Source organism: Chiroxiphia lanceolata, chromosome 3 (assembly GCF_009829145.1).
Source record: "Chiroxiphia lanceolata isolate bChiLan1 chromosome 3, bChiLan1.pri, whole genome shotgun sequence".
Lineage (NCBI taxonomy): Eukaryota > Metazoa > Chordata > Aves > Passeriformes > Pipridae > Chiroxiphia > Chiroxiphia lanceolata.
The window spans coordinates 12,570,173-12,597,456 of record NC_045639.1 but is presented as its reverse complement, the minus strand read 5'-3'; the positions used below and the strand labels follow the sequence as shown (position 1 = coordinate 12,597,456).

At 40.5% G+C, this 27,284-nt stretch overlaps 1 long non-coding RNA gene across 2 annotated transcripts; it reads left to right on the top strand.

Annotated features, from left to right (window-relative positions):
- Positions 1 to 8,302: 8,302 nt before the first annotated feature.
- Positions 8,303 to 25,215, top strand: LOC116784643. 2 transcript variants are annotated; one of them, XR_004356185.1, is made up of 4 exons: positions 8,303 to 8,405; positions 14,616 to 14,767; positions 23,834 to 23,995; positions 24,948 to 25,215. It is a non-coding gene; the product is annotated as an uncharacterized LOC116784643 (long non-coding RNA). The 2 variants fall into 2 exon arrangements; XR_004356184.1 differs by lacking the exon at positions 8,303 to 8,405 and adding an exon at positions 8,414 to 8,719.
- The last annotated feature ends 2,069 nt before the right edge of the window (positions 25,216 to 27,284 follow it).

Sequence of the window (27,284 nt, the reverse complement as noted above, 5' to 3'; positions counted from 1 at the left end):
GGTGTCCTCAAACGTCTGTAATATACATGATTCAAATGGGGTTTGGTTGTAACTAAGCTAAGGCAGACTGGGGAGAAAAGAATCCTATTTGGAAAGAAAGCACCTGAGGTGTTATATCCTACGTTCTTCTGTTGACATTTTCCTGTTTGCAAAACCTCACAGTTTGATTTGTTGATCCCATGAAATCATCAAGGGACTGAAATAAAATACCTGGAAAGATTGTTTGACATGAAAGCAGATTGTGTGAAATGTGCTGGACCACTCTGCTAGTCACTTGAAACAGTAAAAAATTAAATAAATACAAGAGAGAAAAAGTGGTGGGGAAATGACACAACGAGCAATGGGAAATACCATTCTAAATTTGTGTGGCCCAGGATCTCTAATGATAGGCTTTTATCCCATTACATCTAATTGACATAGAACTTTATCATTAACAAATTGAGAAGTATTTACTCCCTGAAATATTTGGGACATTATAGTGACTTTCTTTTCATGATAGACTGTTGAAAGGACTATTATGGCCTGGCTCACATGTAACCTGGGAAAATGATCCAGCAATCTTCAAAGTTAATGAAATATCATTTGTCATAGGCTTTGCAGGTGTGACTGTTTCTATGTTATAATACATGATGGAGTAAGTGGCTGGATTGCGGGCCTGTTGCCAAGCATAATGCACATTCTGTGAGTGTCACTGGTGCAGCATTGCATAAATCTTACTGAGGCTTGAAATGCATGATCCTTCTCTTCTAAGGTCAAGCAAAACTATTCCACAACTTAATTTAGCCCTGCTCTCTCTGCAGTCAAAATGGCAACATTCAACATTGGCTTTTCAGTGTCCCTCTTTGAAGGGTTAATTTTGGAGTGTTTGATTTTTTAATTTTATTTTTTATATTTAATTTTATATTTTATTATTAAATTATATTTAATTTTATATTTTTAATTATTCCATCCCAAGGATGGAATGAACTGGCAGTAGAAGAGTGTTTCCTGAGTAAGAAATGTTTTGGCTCGCTCCCAGGCCTTTGCACCATGTCAGAGCAGAAGAGATGGCATTTATTCTAGCTGGGGATAGGAAAAATTCCCAGATGGCCAAGAGTAGCTGTATCAGGACTATTACTGGGATACTGCAAAGGTTGAGATAAAAAAGCTGCTGAAGTAACTTGCATACAGCAATGTGCCGTTTGCCAGAGCCCTAATTACAACAAATAGTGGTGTGTTCTTTTTCAGTGCCAGATGTTTAGCTGGGGTAAATCATTGACTGTAAATATTGGAGAGATGCAAAAGGCAAAAAAAAAAAAATCCAACCCCCTTCAGTTTGTCTTGTTAAAGATTTAGGTTGTTATATCTTGAAAATTATGTTTTCATGTGGTTACTGTTTGGATTTGTTATCTGTACTTGCTCTCTGTGATGGAGCAACGAAGCAGAACAATGGAGAAGGGTAGGGCTGATCCCCTTGTGTACCATGTTCTGAATTGTTTAGTCAGTTATGCCCAAGCCTTAAAATCTTCCAAGCCTGAAGTACCTAACACACTTGCTTAAACATCCAATCTGAGGTACCTGGAACAGGCCAGTTCATAGAGAAACCTGGAAATGCTCTTTATGCTTTTGCTTATTTCTGCTACTGCACATTTATGTCCCTCTGTATGATGTTGACTCTCACAAATCTTGCTTTAATAACCTCTTTGAAAGAACAAGCTAGAGCACGGATCTTCCTTTACTTTACAGGGAGACAAGTGAAAAAAACCTCTCTTTTTTTTTTTCCTTTTTGGCTTTCTAGTCCTATTTGCCTATTCTTTAAGAATCTTAGGCTGCAATAAAAATGAAAAAGTTACAAAATATGTCCTCTATGCCCCCTCACCTTCCTCCATCATTGGTGCTGAGATCAAATTTCAAAAGAATTCTAGAAGCATATTGAATTTCAGGTTTTGTTTTCCCATAGCAGTGATTCTGGCCAAAAAGCTTTTTAATCAAAAGAACCAACTGTAACCTTGTTAATAACTAAGAAAACAATGGCCAAAAGGAAAAGACCTGCCAAAAGCTACAAGTCATTTTCGTTGGCAGAATAATTGGTAGATCGTTATTTTGGTTGAAAACAATGTGATTTGTATTTCTAATTTTGTGAAATTACTTAATTAATAACACATGGGCAGCAATGTTGATTGCAGAGTGGCTCTTGACAGAGGACACTTTTAAAGCAATGTTATGGGGGCAAAGGTAGGATTATGCAATAGTTGAGCAAATAAGGCCATGGCTGGTGTTCAACAGATGATTCTACCCGTCTTGGGAAGCCATAAATTGTTATGGAATCCTTGACATTGAAACACAAGTCACTGTTAAGAGGGCAGCAGGATATATCCATGACCATTGGATCATCAGTAGATGCAAACTGGGTTAATTCCACTTAAGATGACAAGTAGCATGTTAGAGGAGGATGCTACCGCATGGTTGTGCATGGGAACAGGTGAGAAAGTACTTGGAGGGAAATTCTATATATACCCACAGAAAAGAAGTCTAGGAAATGACGCTGGTTCTGCAGGAGCTGTGATGTTGTTCAAGTTGTGCAAATATTTAGGCTGGCTTAGGCTTTAGTATTTGTGTGTGTGTGTGTGTGTGTTTGTGGGCAGAGAATGTGGGAGCATGAGGGGAGGAGGAAAGTGTGGAGTTACAGCACTCGCCTGTAAGAAACCTGCGATTCACAAGAAAAGAAAGTACGGATTAATACCTTTGTTAAAGGTGTAAAATGGCAACCCCCTTAAAACTGTCCCTGCTGCTTCTCAGTGGGTACCTTTCTTGCACTGGTTACTGGCTGCCATGGGACTGAATGTACAGGGCAACTTTCCTCATACTTGTTGTTCCTTTTGTGTAATCTGCCTCCATTCCTTTCCCTGAGCAAACCAGCTCACAGTGAGTGTGGGAGGGAAAGGGTGGGAGGAAAGGAAGCAGGATACTGTAGTTTTACTTCTGCTGAAACCTTAAAACCACCAAGAAACTTGCTGTGATTATCCAGAACATTGTGGCTCTTGGGGTGCCTACGAGTGCTTGTCTGCTAAGTTATGCACAGTACTTGATTAACTATTGTCTCACACTGATGAAGGAGGTTGTTCTGTCCATGATTCAGCTCCTCTTCACATTCCCTTTTCTGTAAACCTCTTCTTTTTTCATTATATGATCATAATTATTTCCTTTTTGTAGAGTGCATAGCCTAACACCTATGTACATTGAGTGCCAGGGCTTGAAACCATAATAAGCCAAATGCTCACCTTAGAAGCCATTATTCCAGTCATTACAACACCGTTCATTCCTCTAGAGGACATTAACATTTGAAAATGTGTCAACTAGAGTATGAAATTTATCATGATCATGAACCACCTGCCAACTCATTAAAATACAACATACTGATTTCCTGTACTCAAGTATTAATCTGATGCTTTACAGCCATATATATTTTTAAGTCATTTTAGCTTCTAGTGAATTGTTTTCGAAGGCCAAAGCAGTGTGTTCTGATGTGGGAGAAATGAAGTAAAGAGCCAAATGTGTGGTCAAAGTGCTGCTTAAAAAGGCTCAATCAGCAATGCAAGTAACAGCAAAACCACTAGAACTGAGGCAAAAAGGAGAGGAAGAGATCCTAAAAACTTCTTTATATGGCTAAGGAGCAGTTTTAAAACATTCACTCTCTTACTTTAAGAAAAAATATATTGGAAGATGAACTATTTTGCAAGAATGGAAGTGGGTTAAAGCTGGAAAGAGTTTCAGAATACCACCTTGCTGAAGGTCTGAAAATTCCTGATAAATTTTCCTGTAAGTGAGGGCTCACACTTCAGCTCAAGGTGTGATATAGAAGTTGGTGGTTCTGCCTATTTTTTCAGCAAAACATTTCTTGTAATGGTAATAATTCTGGTATTGGAGTGAAAAGCTTTTTCAGGATGTGAACAAACGCCATATTCGAAAATGGCTAAAGCATGCAACGACTTTTACTGGCAAAGTTAGACTCCCTGAAGATATCTTATAATGTTTTTGTTAGTACCAAAAGATCCACTCAACAGATGATGTTGCAAAATTGTGCCTTCTAGGATGTTTTAGATATTAAAATGTCCTCTGCAACGTTACAAGGCTGAGAGAAAGTGTTCCTCAGTTTGAAGTTGGAATTTACATCTCAACTGAATCCTCTTTCCCTACCTTGCAGTTTCCAAACTAATTTTGCCACTTGATTTGCCACACTTCTCAATGTGCCAAAGGCCTTGATATGAAACATTTGCAGAGAGGTATATTAAATCCCGAGTGGTTAATTATTTGCTGTAATTGTGATCTCAGCTCTATGCTTTGCTTTTTCATTGCAGTAATTTCTGGTTTAAAAAAAAGAAGTAAGAAATATGCACAAAACTGGGGTGAAAATGAATATTTTGTCTTGCCTTCAGCAGGTCTGCTCTAAGGAGTTAAAATAAGTCTTAGGCCAACAGCTTCAAACTGATGCTTAAGGAGCTGAATGATCCCAGGCTGGTGCTTTGCTGCTCAAATCCATGGTTTCCTCCAGAACACTTTTTTAATTCTTCAGGAAGAGAGAGAGATTGAGGGAATAATTAATGCAAACAGACAGACAGAGCTGTGCAGAAGAGTTAATGGAAAGGCAGTGGCAGGAAGAAGGGGGAGAGGGGAAAATAATTCCTTTCTTCACTGAGTAAAAAGGCAAAACCTTAAAACCTCTTACTAGGGGGGGGGGGGGAAGGATCACAGTTCAGAATAGCTTCCTAAACAGAACTTTGCAATAAAAGCTGAATTTATAAAGGCTGACTAGATGTTGTTACATCTGTTGTTACAGATGTGAGGACACAGTTACAAGCCCCCAAGCCGAAGGGATGAGCCTTGCTTTGCCTTGGTGCCACTGGAGGTGGGAGCTGCCGGCCGCAACCGCTGCAAGTGTTCGGTGTGGTCCAGCTGGTGGCTTGCAGGCCAGCTCCAGGCTTCTGCTCTGATCCATCCAGCCCACCAGCCTTTTGGCTGGAGGAGATGAGGAACAGCTGTTTCGAGCTACGATCGCCCACTCCAACGGCTGAGCCTGTCCCCAACACAAAGCCAAAGAGCTGCTGCTGTTGACAGGAAGGGGGATGTGTGTTTTGGGGGCAGACAGGGGCTAAATTGCTACCGAGGGGTAGACGTCCAGGGGATTTTACCCAGCACTGTGGGCTCCGTCGTGTCACAGTCCATGGCAGTGCCTCGTTTCTGGTGGTGTGTGGAAGGCCTTGAGGCAGCTCTTGCTGTGGTGGGGGGAGGGAGAGGCTGGCTACGGCTGGGGAGGGAGAGGCAGGATGCAACCCATGGTGAGGAAGGCGGGAGGGGAAATGATAAACCCAAATCCATCCACCACAGCTGCTGAGGTTAGACCACCCTGTACTATCTACAATGGCAGGGTTCAGAGAGGAGTGTGTGTGTGCCCAGCATGCATCCATTAGAGATGCTCTGGCCTTGTGTTCTCTGAGAAAGAGTAGCTCTGGCAGACAGGAGCACGATGTTCTTGTCCTCAGACTAAGTGTCCTGGCTGCCTCTTACATGAGAGGAACATGTGCTACCCACACTGGTTCAGAAGCTCTTGGCCCTCCTTGTGTCAGCTTGTGCCCCACTGAATTCCAACAAAAAGATATTTGGAAAATCTCGTGTGGGAAACATGCAGAAATGGGTGGCCCCAGCGAGGAGGTGAGACAAGGAGAGGAAAATCCTGCCTGGCCTTCCTGCCAAGATATGTGAATCAGTTATAACCTGACCTTGTTTGGGGTGTGTGAGGAAGGGCAATGATGTGTTGCCATGAGGATAAACAGCAGCCAGAACTCAGGACAGACTTTGAAGTAAAAAGTCTGAAGTAGAACAGTGTAATTTTTTATTCCTTGCTTTCTATGGCCACATTTGCACATACAGGGAACAGAACAGATCAGAAAACCTTTTTTCCCTGAGTCACACTCAGGAATATGTACCTGACAGTGCAGGCAATTTGTGCTTTTCAGGGATGTTACTGACTGTTGGTTTCTTCTTCCTCCAGGGATCTCACAAGGCCAGCAGAGTGATGAAGCCACAGGTATATACAAAATGTGACTCAGGTCTGCTTCAGGATATGTTTATATTATTATTGAGTCACTTTGTTTGGTTAATTATCATATATGAGTTCATTCTCTGCTCTTCACCAAACATACCAGTTTTGCAGCCTGCCACCTATCAGTTTTATAGCAGGTAAGACATGACTCCTGGGTCCAGACTCCTTGCAAGCACATTGAAGGCTCCATCTACCCCAGTAGCAGTGAAAGGATGGTTTGGCAATGCATGATTCTGCTCTCAAATGTCCACTGTGAGCTAGAGCTAATCCCCTAGTGAAGTTGTACCTGCAGTGTAAGCTGTGCATGGGCTATGAGGGCCAGATTTCCTGTATCCTATAGGAAAATAGTTTATGAAGGGGTTTCTGGTTTCCCTGCTTTGGAAGGGGAGAAGGAATCCTGCTGTTAATGACTGCTGTCTGAGCCGTACTAAATTATACCTGCTTATCTAAGTGCAGCAGGAAGGCTTCGTTCTTGGCTGGTGCAATAACTGGGAATGAATGACTTAAGTTGCCTGTGCTTATTTGAAAGATCACTTGCCTTCATGCAAAAAGCCTTCTGCTGGATTCCAACCCTTTCTGCTCCAAATATTGCTGTAGAACAGCGATTCTGATCTTCTCCTTGCCTAGTGCTATATGCAGGCCACGAGTAAGGGGGAGTGAAGCTCAATACTAGGTGTACTACTCCCAGGGGCACAACATTGCAGTGGAAGGACTGAAGACATAGACAAAACACCTGGCTCTATTTTTGAAGCTGTTTTGCCCAATCCTGGGACAGCTTGGGGTATGTAAAATAGTAGTGGGTGATGCCTGAAGGTCACAGTATGTGAGGTAATATCAGTGCTGGTATTTCTTGTCTGAGTTTATGCAGACTACATTGGTTTGTAGCTACCAGATCCTGTTCTCAGGAGCTAACATAAAGTACTCCATGTACCACATATAACTGCATAAATGGGTTTACAGAGAAGCCCTGTAAACACACAGCTGGCAGAGATCTGTGTTGATATCACTCACCACTTTGCAGTGCCACCACTTAGCTCTCCTGGCTCCATCCCAGTTTAGTGAACCCAGTCAAACAGAAGAATCCCACCAAAATGTCTGGAAGGGACTTTTGACATTATTCTTTCACTGCTGTCTGTTTGGGGGTGTGTGGAAAATTTCTTCAGGTCAGAAGAATGGCATAGTGTAATGTGATAACAAGCCCTGTGAAGGTTATCAGTGATATAATCAAATCTATCTGTGAGACAAAGACCCTCACTGTACACCTAATTAAAACTTGTTTCTTCTCTGCCTGTTCCTGTTTCGTGGCCATTATTTAGAACTGAGTTGCAAGGCACTGGAGTGGAAATCAGCTCTCAATATTTTAAGACTAGCTCTGTCCAAAACCTTGTACTGAAAGAAACCACATTTTTTTTGTGGGCTACATGAGTGGCAGATCATGAACCCATTTGCAGGTAATTTTTCTCTGCCCAAAAAATCAGTTGCAAGACAGGCATTTGAAAAAAAAACAAACAAAACCAACTCAACAAAACAAAACAAAACCACCCCTCCAAAAAACCAAAAGAAAACAAAAAAACCCAAAACAAAACAAAAACCAAACAACCAAAAAAAACCCCAAGCAACCAACCAAACAACTCTCAAACCAAACCAACTCAAAAGACACCACTAAAACCCAAAACTTGTCCTTTTTAACTTTCTTCGAGCTGGTCAGATTATTGCAATGGCAATATTTAAGCTTTGTCTTGTCCCTTAATAAAATATGCAGCTGGATCTCAAATCAATCCCCAGCATTGATTTTTTGCTTATTAGAATATTTTTTTTTTCTCCTTCCCTTAGTGTCAACACATCTAGTTCAAAAAAGGGCCAGGTATAGGACAGGAGACTGGCGACTTTTGAGGCCAAGCTCTGTGAAGATAATTCTTGTAATTCTTGTAATAAAGGTAAATCTTGTGATTTCAGTGGCATTATGGAACAGCATATGGGATGCATCGTTGTTCCATGTTTGGTGCAAAGAGGAGATCAACACCTGTCACCAGCACATGAGCAATCCTTCCTGGTGCAGCCCTGCTGTGACTTTTGTTCCCAGAAGCAGGACTCGTGCAGCCCAGTGAGGTGACAGCCAGCCACACAGTCACTGCTGGAGTAGGATTGGTCTGTGAATGGTACCAGTAATAGCATTTGTACCATAGGAATACCAGGGGGGCCTCTTGCCCTGCTATTCTAGGCATGGCACATATGTAAAGCAAGAGTCACATGAGACCCCCCAAGGCACGCAAAGGCTGATGGAGAGTCCTGGGAAAGTGAAGGGCTGCTCAAGGTCATGCAGCAGGTTGGTGGCTCAGCTGGGAGTAGAATTTGAAGAGGAAACTGTGCTGCTCTGGCAGCTCCCCTGCTGAATTTCTTGAAGATAGGATTTTTCCTTTAGACCTAGAGATTGTTCTGCTTATTAAACTACCTCAGCAAGACAGCTTTGTCTTGGGACCTGTTGAGTGGTTTCCCCTTTTCTGCATAAGGAATGGATTGCATGTGTATGGATTGCATCTGCTAATTCCTGGTTTGTACTTCAGTGATGGATTCCCAAGGCCTGTGCTGTGCTGGTCCTCAAAGGTGATGGTATCATTCTTCTTTACAATGTAAATTCAGGTAATGGCATAGGCAAATCTTTCCTTCTGAGCTGATAGGAAAGGAGTGTGAGGTACATATGTTTTTTTTTTTCCAGCTGCTGTCAATGTTAGAAATGTCAAGTTCTATTGGTGTGACATTTTTGACAGATAGACCCCTGCATTCTTTGCCATTCCCTGCTTCCTCTTCCACTGTATGGTTTCACACCATGAACTGTTGGTGGTACCTTTCTGTTGTGTTGCTTCTGGTGTGTTTTCCATGGTTTTGTGATCTGAGAGGAAGTAGCAGAGATAAAAGGTTGGAATTTGAGAGCTTTCTCTTGACTCACCTAAAGCCAGAAGAGATTGACATTGAATAAGACCACACACTATGCAATATGAGTAGTGATTCCTGCATGAGGCCTGTGACTTCTGGGATACAGCATTTAGATACCTTTTTGGGCAGACATTCAGCTCTATTTCAGTGCCTCCAGGAGCTGGAGAAGTCACTGTGTCCCTACGTACCAGTGTTGGAACTCTAATGGCCTACTTTCCCTTTTTAGAAATAGTCACCCTTCATGTCTCTGAACTTGCGTGGCTTTGGCTCCTGGCCACTAGACCTTGTCATGCCTTTTCCACTAGATTAATGAGACCTTTAGTACAAGAAATATTCCCTTTGTAAGCAGTGATCACATCTTATGATACATTTAATAGAGTCCAGTTCCATTTTCTTGCCATAAGTTAAAAGCCCTTGGCTTAACTTCCAGAAGTCTGCAACCCCTACTTTTCAAGGTGGGGATGATGATACTCAGGGTCTTGCCTCACTGTTTTCTATCATGTGCTTGTTTTGCAACCTGTTTTATGGCAAGGACATTTTCCTTACGATCACTTTGCAGAGTTCCTGGCCCATGAGATCTTGGGCTGGGAATTTGACGCAGTTACTGAGATACAAGTAACACATTCAAAATAAATACATTCTAACTCAGACCTTACCATGTTCCCCTCAAGTTTTTATACTCCTTCAGTTAAGAAAATAGCACATTCCCACAGTGCTACTCAACTTGAATTAAAAAATCATAATATAAATCATATTTTTATGAATAATTTAATTTCTAGGAAATGCATTAGGGAAACCCCTTCAGATAAGGTTCCAAATTTGCAATAGCAATGATCTGAGAGGAAGGAATTGTTTGCCATGAAGTAAATTATGCATTAGAGGAGCCTTTTAATATTCTTATTTAACACCTAATATTGATATATTCATTGATCTGCAGAAGCTGTAGTACTGTGATATGCAAATAACTTAAAACTATAATTAAATTGAATAGTATGTACAAGCCCCAGGATTTGTGACAAAATGTATGTGTATGTATAGTCTTCAATTTCCTGGTGTCTCCACTCTGCAGTGACCGATGCTATTTTAAGAACAAAAGAAACTTCTCTGGGTGTAGAGATTACAGTAAACAGAGTCATTTGGCTGTTAGCCTGGGAGAGCTGCAGATGATGCATAGCTTCCATTTGCTCTTTTTAAATAAATCAGCTTATGGTTTGGCCAAGCATACACAGAAAGGCTTGGAAAGAAGGGCATCCTTCACACCTTTTGCATTGTCTGGCTAGATGAGGACTGCTTGGTCAGGATGAAAAGAGAAGCTGGTGGTATCATACAGGATATGGGCAGCTGGATTTTCATCAGTGTTCAACAGGCAGCAGTTTCCATGGAATTGTTGGCTCTGAATGTTTGCTGTATGGCATTTGCAGTGGTATTTTTCAAGCGGGCAAAGGCCAAAGACTTTCTTGTTCAAAAAAACATTACCAGCTAAAATGCTTGGATGCTGAAAGCTGTGGAAGTTTTGCCCTTCTACTGAGGTACCTAAACAGGAGCCATTCTCCAGAAAATGCTGTCATCCTGGAAACACCCAGAAGAAAGAACAGGAAACTCTGCAGAATGCACTGCAGGCCCTTGGGGGGAGAGTCCTGATACATCCACATGTCCCTGTGGGTCTGGCGGGGAGCAGGCCCCATGTCTTTCCACAGGGCAGCAAGTGACAGGGCACAGCTGCTGCTTCTGTTTGGTTTTTCCCAGAGTACAGTTCCAGGTTGCCTAGATCTCTGTTGCAATGTTGATATCACTGCAGCAGAGCATCTGCTCTGGGTGGATTTGTGCCATTTTGATGGGGTTTTTTTTGCCAAACTGCACCCAGCTTTCCTTGCCATTCCTTGCCCCAGCATTTAGGAGAATGTCTATGGTTGTCTAACCCCAGTATCACATAACTCCTGATGATCCCTCAGCTATGTGGGCTGCCACTTCAGATTTTTTCTCTTCTGTTGTAGATAGAGAGAAAACCAGACAAGGTGCAGGCAATCTCGGGTTTGTGGGCAGGAGTAATTTGTTACTGGTTTTAATATAATGTGGAGGAGAGGATAGGAAGGCAAGCTTTTGCTGGCTTCTTTTGGTTTGAACTGAGAAATCAGAGCACTAATCCAATGACTCTCTGAACCTCGTTCCTCTCACAGCTCCCCCAGCATATCCAAGGGAAGTGTGGCAGACTCTGCCTGCATTCTGCTCTGTAATGATTCATGGCAAAAGCTCAAGATATCTCTGCTTTTGGTTCTTGATTCAAGTGCAGTATTTACGGCTGGGTTTGCTTGTAAAAAAAGCTGTGCCTTTAAAGGTTATTTTGAGGACTTCTTTTTGAAGCAGAGATATTACAAGAGTATCTTGGAGAGTTTCAGGGCTCTCTTTCAAACTTGGTTTATTGTAAAGCAAACAATAAATGGGTTTGAACACAACTAATCCTTTTCAGTTTGTATCTGAATTGAGACCAACAAGCTACCTCAGTGAAATTAAATACAGATCCCTTTCTTGACCCAACTTCTGTTATAAAGAAATCTGATTAAAAGAACATGTAAAGTAAAATCAGGAAGAAAAGGACGTCTTTGTCACAATGTTTGCCCAGAACTCAGGTCCACTTGGGATATTGCTTAACATCTAAGTTGGAATATTTGTTCACAAGTAGACAGTTTAGGTGGAATTTCCTTTCATTTGTCATTTTGTGTTAGTCATTCATGCTGCTTAGAGGTTGCACAGAGTATTGTATCATCCCTAGGGTCCTGTTTTATGAGTTCACTAAAATTAGCTTGGGGAGTTTCCTGGCCAAAAACTAGAGCTGAAAGCCAGGGTCCCTTGAAGGAACACGATAATGAATAGGGAAGGATAACCTTTCATCTGCAGCTTGCATTTCTAATCCATGTGACTTTTAATTTTTTTTTTTTTTAAATTTTCTTTCCTCAAGTTTTTCTCCTCCTTTCCCCTCACACACCTGTGTGAGCCCTGGTTTGAAGTGATCCACATGAACTACAGACCACAGTTACCCTTCCAGATGCACCATGCCTGTGGTTCGGATTTTGGGGTGGGCGGGAGACAGGGGAAGAAAGAGTAAAACACAACAAAACCCAGCAGTGTTGGGAAGCAATTTTCCTGCTCAGTTCCGTTGTAATGGCCCAACATACCCTCAATAAACAAGACAAGGAAAAGCTGTTCTTTGTGTATAGGGTAGGTTGGGAGCTTGTCAGTGCAGCAACCCTGGTCTCCTCTAGTTTTGAACTCTTTACCCAGTGGATAGATGCTGAGAGCAGAGCAGGTGACCAGCCCAAGAATGCGATCAAGTCCTTGTAGCTGCTTGCAGTGAATTTCTGTTTACCTCTTTGTAATGGTTTTGTGAATCAGAGAAAGATGGTTGATGTAGTGACAGAGATGTGAAGCAGGAGATATGGTTGAGGTCATCAGACTCGTTGGGGAAGGACTGGCAGGTCGCTGGGTGGGTTGGCTGTATGAGGCATAATGGGAAATTTAGTGACATAAGAATATCTTTTCAGTCTTTAGTGATCACTGTGTTGAGAAGTTTTGGGTTTCAGGGTGATATTTTGAAGATCATTTGTAGACTGAGCATCCTGGAGAATCAGAGCTGAGAGGTCAGTGGTGGAGTGGCTGTAGTATGTGAAGCCAATGTTACTGTTAGCTTTTTGGGTTTGTTTTCTAATTCACCAGGATTTAATCCTGGTGGGTTGTCCTTGTTTGTTTTTGCCTGCATGCTTGCCTTTTTCAACAACAGGAAAACTCTTTTTTGCAGAGAATTTTATTACAGAACAGACTTTTTGTATGGGAAACTTTCTGCTCTCTTTTAGTGTGAGGGCTGATTAATGAATTTAAAAATAAAGATGGAGTTTTGTATGGGTGGTGAGATGAATCATTGTATGGGAGAGAGGCTAAAAAGTGCCAAGGGATTTTGGACCATCATCAGCAACGAAAGTTGCTGAACTTCTTTCTTCTTATTATTAGAATTTCTGACTTGTAGTTTGATTCTTCTGGTCTCCAGAGGACTCCAGGCTGTGGAGAGATTTGTTCTCAGAAGACGGTGGTGGAAGTGATGAGTACTTTACCAGTGTCTGAGTGATTCATGTGAGCTGATAGCTGGGTAGCTTTTGCCTTGGAGATGACAATGTGTCCTCACAGAAAAGGGATTAAAACTCTTCACTGTAACATTACCACATCAAATAGGATAGGTTTTATTTTGAAGTATTTATTTTCAGATTTTCTTTTAAGAACAGAACAAAAATTTCCTAGGTTTAGAATATTTTTTGTCTGAAAAACATGATTTTTTTTACTGTCTTTTGTTTTGCTTCTTGAATGTTTCTTTACAGGCATTTGCTGTCTTGCAATATCTTGCAATATGGTAAGCTTTGTAGTGTGGGAATGAAAACTCAAATGCACTTCATCCTTGAATTCAGTATTGCTGGGGCAGCAGTGTTTTCATGGGCAGAAAAGGAGGCTGATTTAAACGTGTCTCAAGAAGTGAAAATTAAAGGCATATCATGCTCATATCAAAATCTGAAGAGAAAATGAACATTCTCACAGAAGTCTTATATACCTATGATATATGGACAGTTTTGTTTGGGATTTTGAATGTTGTTTTGAGGTTTTTTGAGGGGCATGTATCTTCCTTTCCTCATCAGGCCTTTTATTAACACTGCTCTTTACTGTGAATGTCATATGAGCAGAGTTTCTGCCTATCCTGGTTAATTTTCACAATGGCTTTGCAAGGCTGAACAAGCATAATTATAGGGCTTTAACAGCTCCTTTTCAGGTTAGACTTTGGAACAGTGTCAGCCCTAATGTTCACACTGTGAGAAGGAGGTCTGGCTTGGAAATAGTCCCAGGAACACCCACGCCTCAGGCTGATGGGAGTCAAACCTGTTATTTTGGTGCCACTATTGGTCACCTGAGGCACTCTCTGCACTAGTTTAAAATAATAAATTACTTTCTTAGTGCTATGCTGCAGTGATCATCTTAAAAGAATGAGAGAACTTAGTGGAACACCAAGTGATAATCCAGTCTATTAGAACAAAATATCCTGAAAGAAAATCATGACATGGGGGGATGGATCGGAATTCTTCTCATGAAATGACTTATGACCACAGCTAGAACACCCAGCTTGGTATCTTATTAAGTTTTGTTCCCTGTAAAATTCCCAGATCCTTGAATTTTTGAATTAGTATTGTATGTTATAATTAAATTTCACTGCTATTCAGAGTTCTGGGACAGTACGGACTCTTTGCTAGGGGAAAATTATTTTCTTCTGGACCATTCTGCTTTTGAACAACTTAGAACTCATAGCTCTGTTTTCCTAAAGAATTTGTATTTATCCATGGGAATAAAGTACAGGTTATATGTTCTAAGCAAAGTTTTATATTCTTCCCAGCTATAAAAACAACTTGTTTGTTAATAACCTGACTTATGGAAGGAAGAAAAACATGAAAATGAGATTCTTGGTCTGGTTACAAGGTCTTTGTTTATAAACTCACTGGGTATTTTGATTTTAATTGTTAGCAATGTGGATGCTATTTGATGTAAATAAGTATGTGTTTATTTTGTTTTATAGTATGCCCTGTACTGACAATTAGAAAAAGCTGTGCTAAAATTACATATGGAGGAAAGGACCTTGGTCTTCACACAGCAGTACTGAAGTTAGAGCTGTTAGTAACAAATCAAATAAAATCCATGCTGCCAAGAGAAGAGAGTATGCTCATCTTGGTAAGTTGAACTGCACCTATTCATTGTTTGATGCCAACTTTACTATTTGTCCTATGCCTACATACAAGAATTACCAGTGTGTATACATACACTAGCACTAACTAAATTTTATTATCTGTGAAGCTGGTCTGTTTATCTATGTGAGCCAGGCCAGGGTTCTGGTTTTTGCTCAACAGTTTCAAAAACAGGAAGCAACAGATAATTCTGGTTCTTTCTGTAGACCAAATTCTTTTCCAAGAATAAAGTGAAGAATGTCTATAATTTTTGTAGATTATACCTTCTGTTGTACTCTGCAAGGAATATTTTTCTATTATCGCTACAGGAAAAAGTAGATTATTAGACTACAGATGTCTGAATTGCTTCAAAAGCCCAAGTCTGTTGTCTTGCATGTTTAAGCCTGTTACAAATGTTTGTTACTTGGGTTTTTTTTCTTTGAAAAAAAATTTCAAGTGGAAGGGGGTAAACAACAGGAAGAATGCTGACGAGGTATTCATGAACTAATCTGCCTGGAGAGATTTGAATTACTACTTCTTGACAAAGTTAAAACCTTTCCAATACTGAACAGTCTAGGGAAGTAATTCTGCAGTGATTTTAAACTTGCTGCTCTTTTTTTTTTCTTTTTTACCATTTTCTAATACTGATTAGATATTATTATTCTAATATAGATTGATGAGATGCAGTAAATGGACCTAAATATTTCAGTACCTAGTTAATACTTTGGCCCCTGGGATGGTCTCTTACACCCAGCCTGCACTCTAAGGAGGTGATGTATTGTCAGGAGTGGATGTGAGAGGGGAAGTGAGAAGGCCTACTTGTTCCTCACTCTGTCACTGAGCTGTTTGGTGAACTTAGAGTAGTTGTTTGCTTTCCTTGAGCTTGTGAGCATGTAATACCTATTCAATATTTGTGCAAACAAATTTGTCCAGAGCTGTCATCTGCTTACATCTGCAGTACCTAAAGAGTTTTCTGCTGGAAACTGGGACTGGGTATGTTTAACGCTATTGCTGATACTCTGAATTTATGTAAGCAAAATCTTTACAAGGAACAGTAGCTGCAACTGCTCTTATGGGATCAGCGAGTCCTATCACAGCTATTTAACACTATGTACATAACAGTTTAGGGAAAACAGTTAAAAATGTAGTAATCTGAAATGAGAGCAGGATTTAAACTTTAGCTCAGAATCTCGTGTTCTAGATGTGGCTTTGATGCCAACAATCAGGCAACTCTCTTGAAAGTGCAAGGGGATTCCAAGGATCCCTGTGATTCAGGAATTTGGTTTGACCTCTCTTGTAAAAGATGGTGTCTGAGCATCCCCTACTATTCTTTTGATGTGGCTGATCAGAAGAGAGCCCCATGTACAGAACAAATGACCCTCTTCCCCCCCCAACCCCATGCCTGTTTTCTCAGCTGACACTCGACCAGACCTGAACCTGTGTAGCTTGTGAGCTTTGGAGGGATAAAAGGACAAATAACGCTGTAGGGAGAGGAAGCAGGTCAGATTTTTTTAACTCTAACATTGCTGTTACTTTACTGGTTTTGAAATCTTAACCTAGAAGAGTAAATCATTGTAGAATTGAGGCAAAAGAAGGGATTTACAGCCCAAGGTGACTCAAATGCAAACCACAAGGAACTTCAGCACGAAGTCTGCCAAAGAGATCTACAGTCTCTTTCCAAGGCATGGGGGGTTTATTTTTTTTTATGCAGTTCCTATGGCCATATGACTTGATCAAAATCAAATCACATGTAGCAGTAACAACTCAAGAAGTAGGTCATTGGTGAAGAAAACACTGGAGAAAATGAATGCTTTCACAAGATTGATGCATCTTCTCCATCTTCTGCCTCCCAACTGAGCACACTCGTTAATCTGCTTAGATGATCAAAAACAAGAGAAGACAGACAATTGTAGCCCTTCCCAAACCCAGAGAAAAAGGGGGTGGGAGGAAAAAAAAAAATCCCAAGTCATCATGAATGACAACCCAAGCAAAAAGCCAACATTTTTGCCTCTGGCAGTGAGGCAGGTTTTGTGAGCTTTTTCCCTTCCCCTGGCCTTAAACTAAACAAATAAATGAGTGCATTAACCAGCCTTCTTAACAAGGACTAGGAAGGTGTTGGCTGTAATAATATCCCCCCTTCACCTAGAGCAGAGGTTTTATTCTGTTTCCTTTCACATATATGGCAAAGGTCAGCTATTGAGAGTGACTTGTCGTTGCTACTGTGAGTGTGTGTCTCTCTATTACTGCCTACTACTCTTTCAGTCCCAAATGTTTATTTTTTTTTTAAACCTTCAGGAACCCAAGCTTATTGGGAGAGAAAATATATCAAAAAGAAGAAATCCACAAACAAGGTTGAAAGCACAAATAAAGATGGAGAGAGAAATGGAAAGGGGAGGAGAAAAAAGGAGGGGGAGATCAGTCCAATTTTCTTTGGAGACATACGGCATTGTTGGTGCTGTCTGGCAGTGTTCCAGGGCTTCAATTGAAAGTGAATTTCTTTTATTGAATTCCATCCAGAGATATCATAACCTCAAAAGGCTACTATTACCCAGAGGTTTCAGATGAAACCATCTGAGCGTGACTTTTGAAATGCAAGAAGTCACAATTGTCATTTGACAACATGGAACCTGTCAAGGCCCCTCTTTCCAGACAGAGAAGTAGTTTACGTAATCCTTCCACCCACCCTATTGAGGTGAAAATGCTTCCATTGCAGGCCTTTTTACCTCAGCAGGTGCAGAGTCAAAATAACAACAACAGCAGCAGCAACAACAACAACAATAATAATGATAACAATAACAATAATAATGATAACAATAACAATAATAATAATAATAATAATAACAGCAGCCCTGGTGAACTCCACAAAACCATCCTGTGCCTTGACAAACAAACAGTATTTAAACATCAGCTTTTTGAATGTGCATTGGAAAGCAGCGAAAGACCTGTAGGTTTCAATGAAGCAGGTTACTCCTCCTGTGGTGATAATCATAATAACCCAGAAATAGAATAGTGAGTCAAAGACCAAGGTGTTGGAGAAAGAGATTAAAGGAAATGCAGCCACAAACCTCAGCTTTCCCTGATGATGGTAAGATTGAAACTCAGCTGCAGCTGACAGGAATCATTGTCACATACCTTTGCCCTCCAGTGGATGAGGTGACGTGACTGTGAAAGCTTGAGGATGAGTGGCATCCTTTCTTTGAGCCCTGGAGGGCAACAGGTTGTTGGGAGTCTTACTGGAGATATCTGAAGTTAATTGCTAGTTTGGTGATTTTGACTGGTCTCCACAGATGTTATGATAGTGTGTGTGTGTGTGTGTGTGTATGCATCCATATTTTCTTTTGGCTGCAGAGAGGCTCTCTATGTGTAGAGCCCAAGGTAGAGTTGTGGTGATAATCCCACACTTACTAGGGGGTTTTGATGTGAGAGGAATCAATGTATGGGATGTATAGTGCATGTCTTTTACAGAGGAAAAAAAGGAACTAGCAAAAAATCAGCAGTTGTGTTTAGATACAGGCTCCACTCACAGACTGTCTGTCAAGAGGGCGAAGAAGTCTGCAGTGAAAAGGGGAGGAAGTCATAAAGCATGCAGTAGGCAGGCTGCATAAAACATTTGGGGGAGGCAAATGGAAATAAATTTGACAAAGTTCTGGTTAGAAGAAAAATACATAGAAGTGGCACGTGGGAGAAACTGATTGAAAACCCAAATGGAGGACAGCGTTTTCCTTGTGTATGGACACAACACAACGTGCTTGGAGGAGTTGGGGGGAGCTCTGGTTGACAGTGATGCAGCAGTTGACAGGCTGGTTCAGAAATCTTTTGGGAGCAGTTTGAAGCTGGTGACCAAAAAAGTCAAACACGCTATGTGGGTGAGAAGGTAAATGTCACTTATGATTCACTGTTCAGCAAAATCCCAAGTGGAGCTGAAAATACCTTTGAAAAATGCCTTCAGTGTCATGCCTTTCTAGGAGAAAAAAAAAAAAAAAAGGAAAGAAAAAGGAGAGTAAATGAAACATTTGTCTTACATTTGTCTTCAAGCAGGAGAGACAAGATGTAGGTGTGATAGTGATCAGTTTGAATTCCTCAGTACACCCACGAGTACTTACTTGTAAGTTTTGTGTAACAGAGTGTGAGATCAAGGGGAGAAGTTTAGTTGATGAACACTTCATGGAACAAAGTGTTTGAAACCACATGTAGAACAGTCTGGTGAGTATCAGATGAGTGTAGATATGTGGTGGAATAATGAATGTTGTGTGGCAAACAACATTAAGTCTTAGAGGATGATAACATCCTGAAGTCCTCAAAAGTCAAAATCTTTTTTTTTTTACATGCAAGGCAGAAAACAAACTGAGGAGTAACTTTACTAGGCAGGGAGTATCTGAAGGAGAAGATGGTACAAAGAAGAGCATGAGTATATTTACCTGTCAGCAGAGAGCCTTTTATTGTAGAACTACTGTGTATTGAAATATATTCTTGATATAAAGCTTTAAAGTGTATTCCTTGAAAATTTTAGTGTGAAGGAAATTGTGCTGGCAAACCAGCAAGTGGAAGATAAAAAGCAAGCAATACTCTGGTTATTTGCCAAATTAAAAGGGGATATTTGGAAAAGGACATCTGAGGTTTGGGAAATCTAATGAGACTTTTCCTATGAGGTCAGAAAAAAACTTAAAGGAAGTTATAAAAATGACGTGCTCTGAGGATCTGTTGGCAGACCTCTCCCCAGCATTGCATTCTCTATCTAGACACTGATAATTTATCAGTCTGCTTGGGACTGGCCGTCTACTCCAGGTCATTCAGAAGCATCAAACAGAAAATACGGTAGAATGCTATGCAGGAAAAAAATGCCCTTAAGCTGTTGCAGATTACTGATGGTAAAATGCCCCCATATCTTAGGACTCCATTAAGGACCTTTGGAACAAAGCCTTCTTTAAGACCATTGCATACACAGAACTGATGTCTGCTCCCTGTAACTAGAGCGGTGCAAAGGCTGTGACAGAACTGCACAGCGAGAGGCTTCCTGGGAGAAAAAGCATATATTTCATAATGCTGAGTAGGTTTTTGAATTCTAAGTGGAGAAACATATTGATGAGCCCTCTAACAGCACTGTAGTAAACTCTGCAAAATCCAGTTCTGTTAGAAGTCAATCAGTATACAAGATACAATAGCATATGGAGCAGATGTTGGAGTTCTGCTGCAAGAAGAATACTAATTCTGGATATGTGCTTGATCCAGATGTCCTTTCATAAAAACAAGAGTTTGCAGCTATCGTCTTGGAAGCCATAGTAAATCCATAAACATAACATGCAACAACTGCAGAAATGTATTTGTGGCAAATTTGTGAGGCATGGTTGCTCTTTTACTCCACCTCTGAGTGAGCATAATTTTGTTGATCATGTCTTTTCTTCTGTCGGGAGAGGAGATCAGGACTTTGCTATTCTCTTCTAATTAATGACAACAATCGTATCACAATTGCAGTGAACTATAAGAGCTGGGCAATGAAAGTGTTCTTTGAAATCTGAGAGGGTGAGTTTGTGCAAAAGAGAGCTATTGCCAAAGTCTACCTGTTTCTCAGGGAGGAAACATTTTATTTTTCATGGTAATTTGGAATATGAAGATCCATGGTTTTATTTTTGGGAAGTATCTCCTCATCAACAATAGGAAAAGGTATTATGACAGAGAATGAGTCAACTTATTTTAGTGACTGGTACAAGTTTGCTGCTGTGGGCTGGGAGCCTGCAGGTGTCAGGCATAAAAGTCCCACTGAGGTTCTCTCTTTCTTGTCTTCATACACTATGAGTTGCTGGAATTCATAACTACACTATTTATTTGTGTCGTACTTTCTCACCCTCCCCCCATACATTATGTCAGGCTGTTGCAATCAAACATGATCTGTGAACATGTTTTTGAACAAAAGGATTCCCGGCAGAAGTAAAGTGGTATTTTCCCTATCGTGTTAATTATTATCAGGATACTAATTTATATATTTTCCAGGCCAATCCATGTGACCTGTAATCTGTCAGTGGCGTCATAGTTGAAAACTGAAATGTCATGAGGCACTGCAGGAGTTCAGGTGAACTCAAATAAGTATATCTACCTTGAAAGTGAATAGTTTTGTTTTGATTGTCCTAAAGGAAAGGAATGATAATTTCATGAATGCAAATTTTATTTTTTTTTTCAGAAAATACTTGTTTCACTTGAAGCACTTTTCCACTTAGAAAATTCCAACCCACATGAGTGCAACATGATCTTGGACTCAATGTTAATAAAGCTAATAGTGTTTGTTGTGATCTTATTTTACCAGATGATCAAAAATAACATCTGTAACATCTCACCAGGTTCTTGCTGTAGTTCTAGCTACTAGGAGTTATACTCTAGTTCAAGTGCTCTCTGCAGGAAGTGCTTGAAAACAGGAAGGAAGAAACTAAGTATGGGACAGATCACTAATTGGAATGAATCTGGCTGCTTATTTCTTGTCTGACAGGGTTGGCATGGAAATGTCTGTGGAGCTTCTTGATTGATCAGTCATGGCTAGATGAGTGTAACTGTTCCTGGTGGCAGTGGTGGATTTGCGTGATGCATTTCTCCCCTTCAGATTTTAGAAACACATTTATACCCAGAGGTGAGAATGAAACTCCTAATTTTGGAACTTCTAAAACTAAGAAAGAACACACTGATTGGTGACTATCCTTACAAATATTTTGTCAGTGTGCCTGTGTATTTCTTGATACCTCCCTGTGCAATTTTGGGATAGTTTTTGCATAGAAAACACTCTCCTATATTACAGGATAAAATGCTTCAATGTCACTGCATTGAGAACAGCAGGAATTTTTTCCATCCTGTTGATTCTGTATAAACTCCTGTTTAGTAAAATGTCTTGCAGGACAAAAGGAAATATGTGGGAGATACCCACATTTCTGAGTGAATCTAGTTGGGTACTTAACTTTCTGAGCAAAGAGTTCAGAGACTCTGTAGAGGAAATATAATTTGAAACTGATGGTTTTGCTTATACAAGAATCTCTCTTTTGCTGCAATAGAGGGATTTACTCACCCTTGGGAATTAACACAGCAGGTGTCAGCCTTCAAAAGTGAGAGAGGACTGGAGGACTGATACTTTGAAAAACTGGTACTTAATTTTTTTTCTGTTGGAATTAGGTTGAGCTGATGTATTTTGATCTATGTCAGAGCCTCTTTGCTATAAATGGTTGGGTTGCTGGGTTGCAGCAAAATGTAAAGGAGGGAGGTAAATCTCATGGCCGGTATTGTGCTGGTACCCTTTCTGTGTTCTAAGAGAGATATCCTGGTCCTGTCTTAGCAAAATGACAAAGTGGTTGCATTAATTCCTTTTCATCACCATTGAGCTTCAATACAACAGGGAAATGTGGTTTTGGTTCTGATTTTTTAATTTTTCTTTCAAAAAATAGAGAGCAACACATCTATACACCTGCTATCAAAAAGAACATGTGGAAGTGCAGTGACAAAGGATATCTGAAAACGTTGTGTTAATTCTTCTTGTCTGGTGGAAATTCATATTGAGGCAATCTTCAGGTAAAACAATTCAGTGGGAAGGGTGGTCCTCAGAATGAGAAGGGCACTCTTAAAGCCAGGCCTGCATGAGCCATCAGACAGAGCCAGGAGACACGGCTTCGCACTGAGTAACACATGTTGAGATCTGAGAAAACAGGACTCACACGGAGTTTCATGGCAGCAGGTTACTCAGCTCATTTGATCATAATTCAAGCCATTTGTGTAACTAATGATGCTCTCAGATGTTTGGCAGAATAAACTAATCAGCCATTTAACAGCAGCACAGCTTCTTTGTGGCTCCACACGGATCCGAGGGATTCTGCCGCAGCCAAAGACGCAGCTCCTCTCTCTGCCCTTGCATTTTCCTTGGCTGTGTGGCTCAGCAACCTTTCAGCAGACCTGTCTATATAACAAGTAGTTCAACAGGAAGAAAGGACGTGCTTGGGAAAAGGCATTCTTGATCAACTGCTGCACATCTGGTTTAAAGTCTTTCTGGTGAGGCAGTGCACCGAGTCAGCGTGTGTTCTGCTAGGTCTGAAACGGTGTGAATCGAACAGGCTCATGGATGAATGACCCCTTGTGTGGTTTGCAGGTCTTGTAAGTCTCTCATGCTAATCCAAGGCCACTTCAGGTTAAACAATCACACAGAAGTTGCCTGAAAGATGAACCTGATGATATAGTCATAGTAGATGGTTTTCAGTTTTTATATTTCAATCCTTCTATTTTTTTTTTCCTTAGGGGAGGACTGATGAGACCTACTGGCCCTTAATAGTATGGTATTATAGCCCAGATCCTTTGCTGTTGTTAGAAGGTGCAGCTCTGTGGATGTCAGTGCAGCAGCACCAGTTCATATTAATAAGGAATATTGTACCTGATGCATTTATAAACCAGATTTCTTCCTGTAGTTAGAGAAGAGCTAAGCGTCTGAAACTATTTCTAAAGGTGAAAACCCACCAATTTTATAAGAGGCACAATCCTATCAATAAACCACTGAGCAGGTTGAAGGAGGATCAGCAAAATGGCCATTATGGAAAAGTTTTGGTTGCTTTTTAACATCCATGTTGTATGTCCCTGAAAACAGTATTTACAGTAATGCTGATACTCACCAGAACTGCAAAACTGTCATATTAGTGTTGTGCAAGTCCACACGTTGTAACAATGTGTTACCTTGTCCCTGGAACAAAACCACAGGTACAGTTACGACAACTTTGGATGAGAGGAAGATTGCTTTAAAGAGGAGCAATTGTCTGGGTGACTAATTCACCAAGGAAGCAAATCTGTCCTTTTATGGGATGGATTTTCTTAATTTCTAATTTTAAAAGTTTCATTTAAGTTTTGGTGCAATATATTTGATACAAAAAGAGCAGTGTGTTTCCAATAGAATTAATATCCTCAAAGGTTTCTTTCTGACTACTGTTTATGCTGAAAACAGAGGCTAGGATTATTTATTTATCCTTTTGTTTGGTCTCTGATATATTTGTTGAGGGATAGCTGCCTGAAGAACCTAGGTATAGTTTGCATACTAATAATTCCTTGTAATTGATCTTTTCAGCTTTCTTCATGCACTGTGGAAGGTTGTCAGCTGCTTCTTTGAAGTTAACTAATGATCATGCAAGCTGTGAATCTGTAGTGGGAGCCAGGATCTCCCTGGTGCTGTAGCAGCACAGCTTCCACGTGCTGGCTCTCTCCTGTTACCTTGTGTGGTGTTATTCAGGTGAGCTTGGAGGCAGAAAGTTTTAATTGCCATATTTATCTTGGGGGCCAGGCCAGTGCAAGGATATTCCCCAAAATGGAGGAAAAACCAAAACAATATTCTTTTGTCCTTTGTGTCAAAAGCTGGCATATTTGCCACACAACTAACTGGTGTTCCTCTATGTAATTTGCACTGAGAGGCTTAAGAAGTCCAAAATTGGGCATAGCATCCTCTTATTCACTTGAAGATTCACAGCCATGTTCAAGTAGCTGAAAACTGCATACGGGAGGGGCTGTACTGGCATCTGTGAGAATCTTTCTGTTGACCTGCCTGGAGCTTTGGATTGACTTTTAGACTCAGCCTGTACAGTCAGATACTCGTTGTATAGGATGAGTCTTTCTTTCTTGTTTCCCTTCCCCTCACTCTGCCGGTATTTGTCTCCAATAAAACCTCATGTGCCAGCTTTTGAATAGATCAGCCTGTCTTTATTTCTTCTTTATTTTTCCTTTTTATCTCTATTTCTTTGCTCTTGTCTGTAAGTACTACAGCAGAGCTCTTTTCTCTGCTCTAGTCACCCTTAACCCATAAAATAAACTACTTTTAAAAGGGCGGGGAAGAAACAATAATAGATGGTCTAATAAAAGATATTGTCTCTCCCTACAAGCCTTTTTTCACTTCAAGACAATACAGCACTGTGATAAAATAAACTGCTCTTGCCATATGTTTTGCTGAAGAATCCCTCCCCCTTTCCCAAGAGGTGACACAGTCATGGTCATGTTGAATTTGGTATAACTGAAGGCTGACCTTTAGAGCTCTTAGTTTGGAAAATGATCATTCTGGGATGTTCCTGTAAGTATTCTTTACTGACAGCCAAGACAATTTCAGTGAGAGAGGAGTGAAAATATATATACATATACTTATTTTACTCACGTCATCAACAAAACACTGTTGTGGTCTTGCTTGCTTTTCCCAGGTCCCTTATTCATCTGGAATAGATCTTGCTGAGGCAGAAAGAGGCCGTGGGAGGACGTTTGAGAGGAAAAGGAGTTGTGTGGTTTCTTCATCACTCTTGCTGTTAAGCTGAAGCTGTGTTTGCATCTGGTTCATACTTAACGTGTCACTACCACCGTGTGAGAGCAGCACCTCCATGGCAGACAGTTTGGGTTCTAGAGCCAGCTTGGCACAGTACATTGGGTTTTTTCTTTCCTTTTTTCCTCCCTTTTTCTAAGAATAACTTCAGGTTGGGAAAACAGTGTTTTGTTTTGTTTTTAATTTTATTTTTAGTTGTGTATTCATAGCAGGTAAGAAATCCATTTATCAATCACAGCAGAAACAAGGCTTGCAATTTTAATACCTGTAAGCAGCCAAGGTATGCTCTCTGCATTTGTCAGTCAGTGTTTAACTAGACTTGCTAATATGTATTGAATTCCTGTTTTCTATTGCACCTCAACTCTGGTGTATTAAATAACACTTGATTAAAAGCATATTTTCAGAGGGAATACTTTCTAAATCAATAAGCTACCTGGGAACATTGGTTACTTTTAATCATAGTTAATCCTTACATGTATTGGGCTACTACTGAAGGTCAGTGAAAACATCTGTAAACTCTCTAGGCTAGAGTTTAACACAGTGCTCTCTCCTGCTGTGTCTAGTACAGGTGTCTTTGTGTGGCCAGTAGTCTAGCACCAGCATATAAGCTCTGTTCTACCTGCTAATACTATACTTTTATTAGCTGTCACCATGCTGAAACAAACCCCAGACCTTTGTGGTCCCAGGTACCTTTGCCTGTGACACTTGAGACCAGATTTTCCAAGGACCTCTGTATTACTGCCAGACCTGAGCTGATGGGAAATTTGAACCTGCCAGCTGGGCTTCCTGGGTTCCCCCTTCTCAGCACTGGTAAGGAAAACACACTGGTAGAGAATATGGGAAACAAAAACTTTATATACTGAAGGATAATGGTGGACAAAGGGTTAATTTAAGTCTTGAGACTTAAAAAAGTCTGGTAATGCCAGGGGAAGGATTTAAATTGTGAAAAAAAATTTTTCTCTGATTTTTAACAGTCATTTGCATGTTGATATTTGCTTTTCACAGAGTCCTGTTTTTGTTAGTTAGACATTTGGGACTGGGGAGCACCATCTATGACAATAGAACAGTCCAGTAGTGTCTTGTGAAAACTGTTACATGCCTAAGCTTGAATACTTTTTCCTTTTCTTCCTTCTACAGATCTGAAAGAAAGATTTATTTCTTTTTTTCCTTAGGAAATGGGCTTTTTTTTCAGGGCAAAATTGTATCTATTCTTCAACTACTGCAGGAATCCTACTAGCTGCCTCCCTTGCCTAGTTGTACTACCTTAACCCTGATGATAGATTTGAAGTTATACAAGCCTCTGGCATCGATGCAGTCTGTTCTTAAAAAGTCATATTGTATGAGGGTCACTATTCTCAAAAGGGAACGAGAACAATCCATTTTCATGTAAGAAACAAACAAACTTACATGTGTCTTTGGATAGTTGTTAGATATTTACTAAATAGTCTATCACAGCCAATCTGAAGTGTTTTCATACTACATCCATCAAACCTTACTGCCAAATGTGGAATAGAAACTATGAGAAAAAACCCCTACAAACAACTAGATTTGGAAAAAACAAGGATCACCAAGAATATGATTTGGGGCTTTCTTCCTTCTCCCTGTAATTAGCCAATTTGTTACTTTTGCTTCCTTTTTTCCTCCTTATTTAGTACATTTTTTCCTGTCTGCACGGGGATTTTCTTCCTTTCTTCCAGTGTGATACTGCTGACACTGGCCTGTGGTGATTCTGGGCTTTTCTGGCACTGCTCACTGAGATAAAAAGCGACAGCCCGGGAGCCCCCATCGTGTGCTCCAGAGCTTTCAGCCTGTAGCACAGAGCAGTATATCAAACACCAGCAGGCCAACCCCTTTTTGTTGCATTAGCCAGTCAAGCATTTTGTGCTGCTGAATGTCATCTTATTTAACATTTTGTTAAACAACTTCTAAAGGTCTTAACAATATGACAGATGGGCCATTGAATGGATGCTTTAATGGCTAAGCATTAGTTTGCTTTGGTTTGATAGTGTTTATTGTTAGTTAAGTACTGTTTAAATAAATCAATCTTTTCCCCTCTCTCTTTTACAATGCAGACACATTCAAGAGAGGGTTTTATTCTTCTTGTGGTGGGTGTGTGTTTCATTCTGTTATGCAGACATGATATATGGTGGTCTCATTTCCAGTCAGTCTCTGCCTCATAGGATGTGACTCCAAGGTCTAGGTCACGTCTGTAAAGGTTAAG